The sequence below is a fragment of the Lepeophtheirus salmonis genome, unplaced genomic scaffold (assembly GCF_016086655.4).
Source record: "Lepeophtheirus salmonis unplaced genomic scaffold, UVic_Lsal_1.4 unplaced_contig_5370_pilon, whole genome shotgun sequence".
NCBI classification, from domain to species: Eukaryota; Metazoa; Arthropoda; class Copepoda; order Siphonostomatoida; family Caligidae; genus Lepeophtheirus; species Lepeophtheirus salmonis.
Window position 1 is genome coordinate 1 of NW_027294806.1, and position 10,779 is coordinate 10,779.

The 10,779-nt window shown below is 29.5% G+C and overlaps 1 pseudogene; it reads right to left on the reverse strand.

The window, feature by feature from the left end:
• Positions 1-3,321: 3,321 nt before the first annotated feature.
• Positions 3,322-4,335, reverse strand: LOC121131404 (phospholipid hydroperoxide glutathione peroxidase-like; annotated as a pseudogene).
• Between the last annotated feature and the right edge of the window lie 6,444 nt (positions 4,336-10,779).

The window sequence follows — 10,779 nt, forward strand, 5'->3', positions numbered from 1 at the left end:
TTAGGAAAAATGGCAACGAAATAAATGTCAAAGGAAAATATGGTAGCGGACAAAATGGCAAAATAATAAAAAAAGGAAAAGTGTCTAAATGGAAAAAATGACAAGATTCTTTTAAACTGATATAATATCTATCACCAATATAATATATAATAAGAGAAAAGAAAAATAAACAAACACGACCGTGATTCCAATGGAAGGAGTGCTAATCACTTAATCCTCCGTTATTAATTACAATATTATTAGACATGATGAACAAGATTCCCCACCCAAGGAAGGAGTCGACTCTTCTTTGAGGCTTAGCTTGGTTTGGTTTTCTTCTTCGTATAAAGTTTCAATCTGCCATAATCTGTAGAAATTGAAATTCAAGGCTCTGTTGAGGATAAAGTACCTCGGATCCCTTCATTTGTACTAATTTAGAGAACATGGAAGTATTTCTGTTTTAATTGATGAAGATCGATCTAAGTATATGAAAACACTTCTAATTAAAAAAACTAATATATCATATTCATCCTGTGCTAATCCTAAGTAAACATATTTATTTTATCACAAATTGATAGATGTAAATTTTATGATTTTTTCCCTTGGAATAAGATCTAAATTACTTGAAAGTTACGCATTTTTTAAACATCCATAAGCCGAAAATAACGATTGAAATTACTAATTTGATTGAATATATTTTATTCATAAAACTAACTTTTTAAGGGCCTTTGAAAAATATTATTGTATTTATGATCAAAAGAAGTGGACTGATACTCACCATAATCAAATAAAATAAAAAAAGATTGTATGTCTCTGTAATTGAAAGGTAAACCTTAGTTAAATAGACACAACAGTTTCACAAATGACAAACTTTTTAAAATACAATATAGTTAATAGAAATATAAGGCACCTGAAATTTTTTGAGGGCCTGAAACCTTCCCATGGAGTTGCCTCTAACTATACGTACCTAAATTTTTTTATTAGTATTATTACTCAAACTATAATTTAAAAAGTGTCATTAAGTTTTTCAAAAAGTTTGTTTTTTTTATATGTAAAATAATAGCAATTCAATTACTGCTTAACAAAATCATTCGGGACATCTTCTAACATAAATACTTTCCAGGATTTACTTCTTAAAATTTAATTTTCTATTCAAATATTTCATTGATTATTACCTTAAAAAAAATATAGATATATTGGAAGGAAATAGCAAAATAATAATGTAAGAACCCAGGTTAATCATTTTTATTAACCTCAGCAGGATAAGCGAATGTGAAACCATTAAACTAGCGACATCTTAGTGTGAATATGAAGAGGTAATTATAAATTACCTCTTCACATTTATCACAGATAGATTGTATTTTCAGAACTACACAACTAATTATGCTGTTATTATATAAAACAAAATTTTCTGTGATGAAATGAAAATGGCTCGGGCACAATACTGTCTAATATATTTTTAATCAAGTAATTATCATTTAACCCTTCGATCCTCTTTTTTCTTTCTTAATTTTCTACTAAAAATTACGCCATATATATTGTATATCCTTCGCCAAAAAATAACTCCTAACTTTAACGGATAAAATGTTCGTTCTAAACTTTACTTTTGGTAATTTTTTTTGTAATCGTCTTGTGGAAAATGTTAAAGGTAATGTTTTTAGCAATTTCAGACTGAAAATAAACTCAACGCAAGTTTTTTTAATCAAAATCATTTCTATTTCACTTAAAAAATGTTGTCTTGGTGGAAGAAATATTAATTGTAGCACTTGACTTCCCATAGATTCCCTGATACTGATAAAATAAAAATGGGATAATATTGTTCAAAGTCAATTTTGCCATTTGATTTTTAACCATAAAAAGGGTCAATCACTTAACCTCATGTAGGAGGATTTGTACTTTTTATGGTTAAAAATCAAATGGCATAACCTTATTGTGTTTGCACAATAATACTCCATTTTTATTTCAATAGCATCAGAAAATCTATATAAAGTCAAATGCTACAATTAATATATCTTCAACCAAGACAACATTTTTGAACTGAAATAAAAATGTTGTTGATTAAAATCACTTGCGCAGAGTAATTGTTTAATTCGGAGAGTGATACAGCTATTACGTATATTATATACGAATTAAAAATGAGAATTAAGGTAATGAAGGAAGGCGATGATTAGCGAGTTAGTCTTAGTATGTATCTTCATAGAGGTTGAAGAAGGAACATTGCGAGTTAACAGGGGTAATGACGATAAATAAATCAAAAGGTCAAACATTTGAAAAATTGCTTTATATTGACCAAAATCAGTATTTTGACATAGTAAATTATATTTTGCAAGAGTGTCAAAAGGGGGTGTAAGTTTGATTACACAAGGGAACAATTAGAAGGTCAAAATTTAATTTCAATCAATAAAAAAATGCCAAGAATAAAATTTATCTTTGAGCCCCAAATCCAAAACTGATCTAAGTATTTTCTGGGTCTTCAAGTTTAAGAAATGTTTGAGATTATAGTAATTTGAGACTTTTATTGTTCATAGACATTTTTTATCATTCAGACAATCGCCAAATTGAAGTACGATGAATAAAACTGATGTAAAATAAGTATTTTATGATTATAAAAGTGTTTTTATTGATTATGTATCCTCTTCTGAACTCAACATATTTCCATTTTTAGGCAGAAAAAGGATGATAAACGACATTCTTCTTGAGACCATTATAATGAATAAGTCATAGGCTATGATTATTTTGATTAAACTCCACGTCTCGCTTGTGTATTGCAACCTAAAGTTATGACATATTTAACTGAATTCCGATGTTAGAACAAGAAAAAATTATCTGGATCAATCTATTATTTCAATATTCTGTATTTATAATTTATTATTATTAATAGTTGTATGATTTTAATTGTTTAATTTTGTATATTTAACTTAAATGTTTAATGGTTTATTTTTTTAGTATGTAGATTATATTTAATTAAAGCCTTCTTTTTTAAACTTTGAGCTTCAAATATATTTCAAATACTCTACTTTGTCGTTTCATTAGCTATTATTCTGAGAATAAGGTTCATAATGAATTACAATTTCATGGAGTGTGACTTTTTCAAATCTACTGTAACAGATAAAAACGTCGTAGTCAATTATACGTAGTATATCTTCATTAAACATTTTGCTAATAAATACATTCGTTATACCCTCAAAAATCAAAATAAAGCAGGCAGATGATAATCACATCAGTATTTTAAACAATGATACTATATGTCTTTTTCCCCCTCCTCCTTGCACGCGTTTTTCTCTACAATATTATCAACTATAGTCATAGCATATCTTGTATTTATAATGATAAATAAAATCATTTGTAATTTATCATTTGATTTAATTCAAAGAAAACTGTATTTTATACAATGAACTAAATCTTCACTTGTGAAGAAACCTAGGAATACTTATTAAAAACACAACACTGAGTCGATACAGAATAAAAAATCATAAGTGAATAAACATCAGATTGGCACCACTTTGAAACAAAGTAGAGGTGACATTCATCATAAGATCAAACTCGTCCATTTTTCTTTCATAATCGTCAGACATTATCCAATTTAAAAGTACTTCTTGATTTCTTCTTCAACAATCTGTAAGAAACAATGAAAATTTAGATTCTGATCGGATGAATGCATTTATAACTTTTTTACCGGTATGGGGTCTTGAGCAGTAGAAAATCGGGCAACGGGAACACCGTCTTTATCGATTACAAACTTGGTGAAACTCCACTTGATGAAACTATAAGAAATAAGTAAGAAAAATATAATATATTATATAAATTGCAAACTGTGCCAAGGCCTTACTCTCCGAATGTACCGCCTTGTTTATCCTTCAAATACTTAAACAATGGATGTGCGTCTGGCCCATTCACATTAATTTTTGAAAACAAGTCAAACTGGACACCGTATTTAGCAGCATATTCCTTGATTTCTGCATTCGTTCCGGGTTCTTGATTACCGAATTGATTGCAAGGAAAGGCTAAAATGCGTAAACCCTCAGTTTCAGAGTATTTTTGAATAACTCTACCAACTGAGTGTAATTTACTTTAGCCTTGCCTCATTCGGAGGCAACATTGAGAATGATGCAGACATGACCCTGTACTTTTCCATGGAAACTTCGTTCCCGTCGATGTCTAATGCTGTGAAGCCATAGATATTATCGGTTTTCTATGAAGAAAAAATAATTAGAGATACTCTGAACTAAAATATGAATATATTTGAGAGACTTACAGTAAACTTTGTCGAAGTAATTGATCCCAAACTTGCCGTAGCAAGTAGGAATGAAATTAACAATTTCATTATAAATGGATGAGTTGCTTTACTCAACTGACGATTTGATTTTTTTTTTACGACTCATATATATAATTATTTTTGTTAGTAAGGTTATCTTATCTAGATTTTGGATGTAGTCAAAGTTATCTCATTTTTTTTAATTACAGGGGCGTTCGAAGGATTTTATTCTTATTTGGGGAGAGGGGAGGCTTTTTTTTAAAAAAAAATGTTAGATAATTTTTTTCTGGAAAAGGCTGTATTTGACGGAATGACCTATTTTAGAAAACATAATTCCATTTTTTTTATTAATATTTTATAAAAAGCATAAATAAATTTAAAAAAAAGAAGGTTGACGCAATTTTTATTTATTTCTGGGAGGCTACAGCCTCTACAGCCCATCAAAGTTGATAGAAGTACAAGGTTATGCGATATTTTGTGTACGACTGCTGTTTTACTTTTACCACGCTTTTTAATGTTGATGTCATAGAATATGAGTGGCTGCGTGTTTTGTCAAAATCTGCCTGTCTTGCCTAGCAGTTGGTACTATACATCAGATTGAAAATTCTAGCAAGCCCGATTACATGATGGTCTAACCTTGTATTTCTATAATCCTTTCAGCCCACCAGCTACCACTTAATCATATAATTATCGAAAGGAAGATCTCCCCTCACCACCTTTAACTATCAATAGCTTTCCCAATCTTTATCAGAGAATATTCTCCTTACCTCTCTCACAGCGTTACCTCGTTAATACAAAAATACCCTATGTATTTTTGTGTCAGCTGTCGGTTCTCACCTCTAACTAAACTGGGAGCTGCTGGAGATTCAGTTCACAGAGGAGGAATGGAAATCCGATGGAATTATCTGTCCAATTAATAATCAAGAACAAATCAGCAATTGTGGCATCTTTATGACGACAGACTGTGAGTCAAAGACTTTACACTCCATCATGTGTCCAACAAGTCCCTTGCCTGGCTTGAGAAGATCTGCTACCACCTTGTGACCAAGGATCATTAACCCCCTAGCAGCCTCGATCTTTATGTATGGTGTTACGTTCAGGCAAACGCTAATATACATCCCCACACAACTAACGCAAGTCTGGTTGACGCCATTAAAGAGCCAATTGCATTCATACCCAGGCACTCGTGGTCAACACTGAGGACAATTATATAGAATAAGCCTCAAGACACATGCCCTTCAATGAATTTGTTTGTTATTTGAAATTAAATTATTAAAAATGACGGATTTTATGTTTGTTTTTTCTCGTAAAAACGATTTTATTTTCAAACCTTGCGCACTCTACAGGGGCGTTCAAAAGATTATATATTCTTTTTGAAGTGGGGGCTTAAAATCCTATAGTTCTATTTAAATTTCTATAACAAAACGATAATTTTTTCTTAATCAAAATTCATTAATTAGGACGGTGATGGAGTCCCTCCAGCCCTCTACGAACGCCCCTGATATAGAACTAGAAGAACAATGTGGGCAGTTTAGATGATTTGACAACATTCTTTTGTAGTACGTTAAACAAGTAAAATTCATGTCAACAACTGATTAGAAAGAATTTATAAATATTAAAATAATATCTACTTCTATGTATATAATTTCTTATTCTTTTATTGTGTTTGCTTCTTTCATTCCGTTGACGTATTCCTCTTCAAGTTCTGTACATGATTTTTTAATATATATTATCTGCAATTTGGTGCCAAGGTATGTAGTTTGGAGGTGCAATTTAAATAATTTAAAAAGGGTATTTCTTGCTCCCTAAATACACTTTTGAATTTGAATATACAAATAATTAATGTATATTAATGGAGCAATACAGTTTGTACAGTTGTATGTCTGTTTGTATGCATATTTGTATACGAAACGTCAAGTTATTTTGTACTTAATGAAGAATTTTTGACTTTATCACTCTAAACTTTAAAAAAAAAAAAAGATTTATAAGTGTTCTATCTTGATGTGTCAGTCTTAATTTATGAAAATTTTGAATAAGAAAACGTACACACTCATAAAATAAAGCACTACTAAGACTTTTATGGACTTCAGCTCCTTGTAACCACTACGTCATCCTGAAAATAATGATTCTTCACAATATAGATGAATTCTACTGTGAGATACTTAGGATTGAGTTATGAATACACCTAAGCCCTGATATTATAAGGTTAAACAATTAATACAAAATAAAAACATAGCTTAAATTAATAAAACCCATAAATGAAAACATAAGAAGGGTTATTACAACATCCATCATAATTGATTAATAAGACATTAATTTTAAGTCACTTAATTCATCATTTTGTGTTAATAAATAATTGCTTCTATATACAGTTTTGTCACATCAATAGTATATTTATTGAATAAGGATGCAGAGATAATAAATCCTAATGAAAGTGATATTCAAATATGGTGACTCACTAACTTTTGAAATATGTACAACAAAATTCATATTTTGCAACATAGGGGTTCGAGATCTCTTATAATTGTATTATCACGAAATCCATGTAGTGAGGTAAGAGAACCTGTTCGAAAGAGATGAGATCCCTGAGTATCGAGGATATTCGAATATTATATACTCTAAACAGATATAAATTTAAAGGAACTATCAAATATGAGTGGATGCAAATCCATATATCCGGATGCTCTTCGAAAAATGTATATCCAAACCCTCGGCAATTTTCTTAGAAGTCATTGATTTAATGTATATATCACATTCTGACTGAAGTTTATCACCATATTCCATATTCACAAAAAAGTGACAAAGGCATAAATCATTTTATTTATTTGTCTTTCAACAACTAGCTTTTTGATCCATTCTCAACCTCGACTGACAAAAGGGAAAGGGAAATTTTGAAAAAAAAACAACATATGCCAGCTTGCCTTCAGTGTTTTTCTTGTATCCAAGTATTATTTACTAATTAGATAATGATTATTAATTTTGAAATACATTAAATTGATAATTAATCTTACTAATGACTGTGTCTGAAATTAAACGAATTCTAAGCGAAGGCCCATGACTTACAATAATTAATAAAAAAAATCCAAATCCTATATAGTACTTTTTTTAAGGACATAATACGTAGAATCAGCTCCTTTCAATGTATTTTAATTCATACAAGAGGAACATATGAAAATTAATGGAAATAGATAAAAGGAAAATACTATAGAGAAAAAGAAACATAGAGGGATGATACTCTGAGCTAAAGCAAGATAAATTCTTTGATGTTGTGACATCAGAGGAGAGAAAACATTTAGTTGACCAAAACAATGGAAAGGTATTTCCATCTATAAGCTCCAAGAATTTTATAGCATAAAAAGTATATGGACAATAAATAGGCCTTTCAATCTATCCGTGATATTGTCTTTGATTCATCTCCCGAATAAAACCATATATTCACCCTAATTAAATATATTTCAAAATGTTATGCAGTCAAATAATTATATCATTACGAAAAATCTGAGAGTTAAAGGATTCAAGGGACATAACAAAACAAAAAAAAAATTCAGATAAATTAATATTGATTTTATAATTGAAATATAGTTTGAATAATCTACCATGTCCTTCATTATTATAATGAAAGGCTAAATAAAATTATATTTCAATAGAAAAATTGGAATAAAATATCGATATACTTTATAAAATAATCTGTTTAAAAATACTTTATTAGCCTATTGCAGTGGTTCTTCAATGGGGGTACGCGTACCCCTTGGAGTACTTAGTGGTACTCCATGAGGTATTTGATATTTTGGAAGAACATTTTAAATGTAGTACACAACTCAAGTGTGTCTGTAGGGCGCTGGGATGAAACGACTATAGCCTCCCAACACCCCCTCCCACAAAAAAAATAAAGAAATTTTAGTTTTTTCTAGAAAATTTATTATTTTTTTTTTTTTTCAAAAAGTTTAATATTTGAAATATAATTTAATCTTCTGTGAATAAACATGGATTTTTCAATTTTTTTCCAAAAAATTTAATTTTTTGTGAACAGCTGTGGATTATGAATTTTTTTTCCAAAAAAACATAATTTTTTTAGAATAGGTATGGATTTTTGATTTTTTTCAAAAAATTCATTTTTTGTGAAAAGCTAAAAAAAATTTTCCATAATTTTTTTTGAAAATAGCTATGAATTTTTGATTTTTTTTCCACAAAATTTAATATTTAATTAATTTTTTTGTTCAAAAAATTTCAAATTTTGCATTGTTTTTAAAGAAAAATTACAGAAGACCTAGTCCCTTACCCTTTCAAAATGTAATCCCGCGGACACCCCTGTCACTGAAGCACAAAATGTTTTGTGTTGGTACTTGGGTTAAATAAATATTTTACAAGTGGTACATCACTAAAAGAAGGTTGATAATCCCTGACCTATTGAATAATTTAAGTTTAATTCGGGAAATAAATTATTATTATCTCAATTGACATTTGAAGAAATAAAAACATTGGAAGCGCCCTCTATGTTCTATGCTATCCAACTAGAGCAATTCGAATATGTTGGTGAACTATTAGGGTTTTTTTTTTTGATAGTATCAAACACTTCTTTACATCATCACTCTATGTGATATATGTATTTAATCTCTATAAAAATACAAAACAACTTTTGTTTATTTAAAAAAGTAAACATGGCTCAACTAATGATGTAGTTTGATTGTAAGAAGTTTCGCCACGCCTCTTATTCTAAGTGGTTTACATATTTATCATTGATATCACAACTAAAGTACCATTTACTATATTATAAAATTGGTACAAAAAATTGCATACTACTTTTAATTATTATTGCAAAACTAAAATCTTAAATCATACCAAAAAGTGAATTTTCATTTTTTTCCATTCGATGGCGATAGCTTTTTATCTAAGTCACATGCATATTTCTAAAGGATGTATTAAAGGGAACATAATTTTTTGGAGTAAGACAACAAGTTCTTTGTTGAACACAATTTATTCAGTTGACAAAATATATTTTTATCATCGTTGGGGACCTTTTTAATTGTAACTGATTCGTTTACTGTATAACTAAACACAAATGAGTATATATGTACAGTACACAAAACCACAAAATGAATTAAAGGTAGATATTTTTTTAAAAAGAATGACTGATGCTGCATAAAAGTTGGGAAGTCTCTGGCTTTACACATAGATGGAGTTTTTTATAATTCCCCTCATTTTTAGTTAGTATCAAACTTTAAAAGACAGCTGTCAAAATTGTATGATAACCTGTTCTTTAGTTTGTGAGAAATTATGCTAAGTGTGACGCTAATTTGTTATTTCCAAAAACAATGGATCTAAAACAATATGTTGCTTTTATTTGACACTGCTTATTGATGGGGAAAAATACCATTCAAGCTCAGAAATGGCTTGAAAAGTGTTAGGAGGACTCTGTTGCATAAAGCCAATAATAAAAAATTAAGTAATCATGATTAAAAAAGAAACAAATAACTATTTTGAACGAATAAAGACGTGTTTTCTTTTTTATGTCTGGACTTTTCGTGTTATATAATATTTAATAACTAATATTTAAATAATAATAACAATTTGGCAACAACAAAAAAACAAAAACAATTATCAATTAGCTGGACAAAATCTATTTCAACACTTTTTTATTTTTGTTATGAAAAAAAAATTAACCCTTGATCTTTGTTTTTGACAATAATTTTACAAGGTACGTGGTGTTTGATTTAAAATAAAAAATTGTAGAGTAGAAAATTCATAGAATTATGTGTAATCACAAGTTGTGCTTTATAGCCCTCCTGATGGTCCTAGGAGCCACAGTGAAGACGTTCATCGACTTTGTGAAATCCTCCTATATATTCTTCTCCTAACTTAACAAGAACTTCTTATCCCTCTTTACATTATGCCCTCTACTTCCTGACATCTCGGAGATGTCTTCATCATTTTTTTCATCTTGGCCAACTTATTAACCAGGTTTCTAGAACACTTAACAATGTCAGTAATTTTCATTACATCAGTTCGAGCATATAAGAGATCTGAGATGTGCTGGCTTTTTGCTTATTGGTCGCTCATGATGATGAAATGACTAAATGATTAGTATAGTTTGTTTATGTAAAAAGAACGGTGGAAACAAAATATAAAAAAACTATCACTAAACCTTTTCAAAGTAATGTAATAGTGTAATGTATAGTAATAGTCTTCCATGGAGAAGGGGCGAAAGCTCATGAAAAGGGACTACATTGTCAGAGTGGCCGCTTGAAGGCTGTCATTGCGAGTAATTGAGCTAAAATTCATAAATAATATCTGTCATTGTGTGCTTAATAAATGTCTTAAATTAATCTATCACATCTGACTTAATTGATACTTAGGAGGAGCAAAAGTTTGCTAACATTGATTAGTGGTACATCCATTTCGCACGACCCGGTACATGTATTTCTTTCTCTTTAAATCCATCCCTTGATATTGTATCCGATGGTTCATTCCTTTTTTAGTCTTTTTTTATCGGTACAATCTTTTTATTATAAATGTGTAATAAGCTACATACAAAAGACTATCAAATG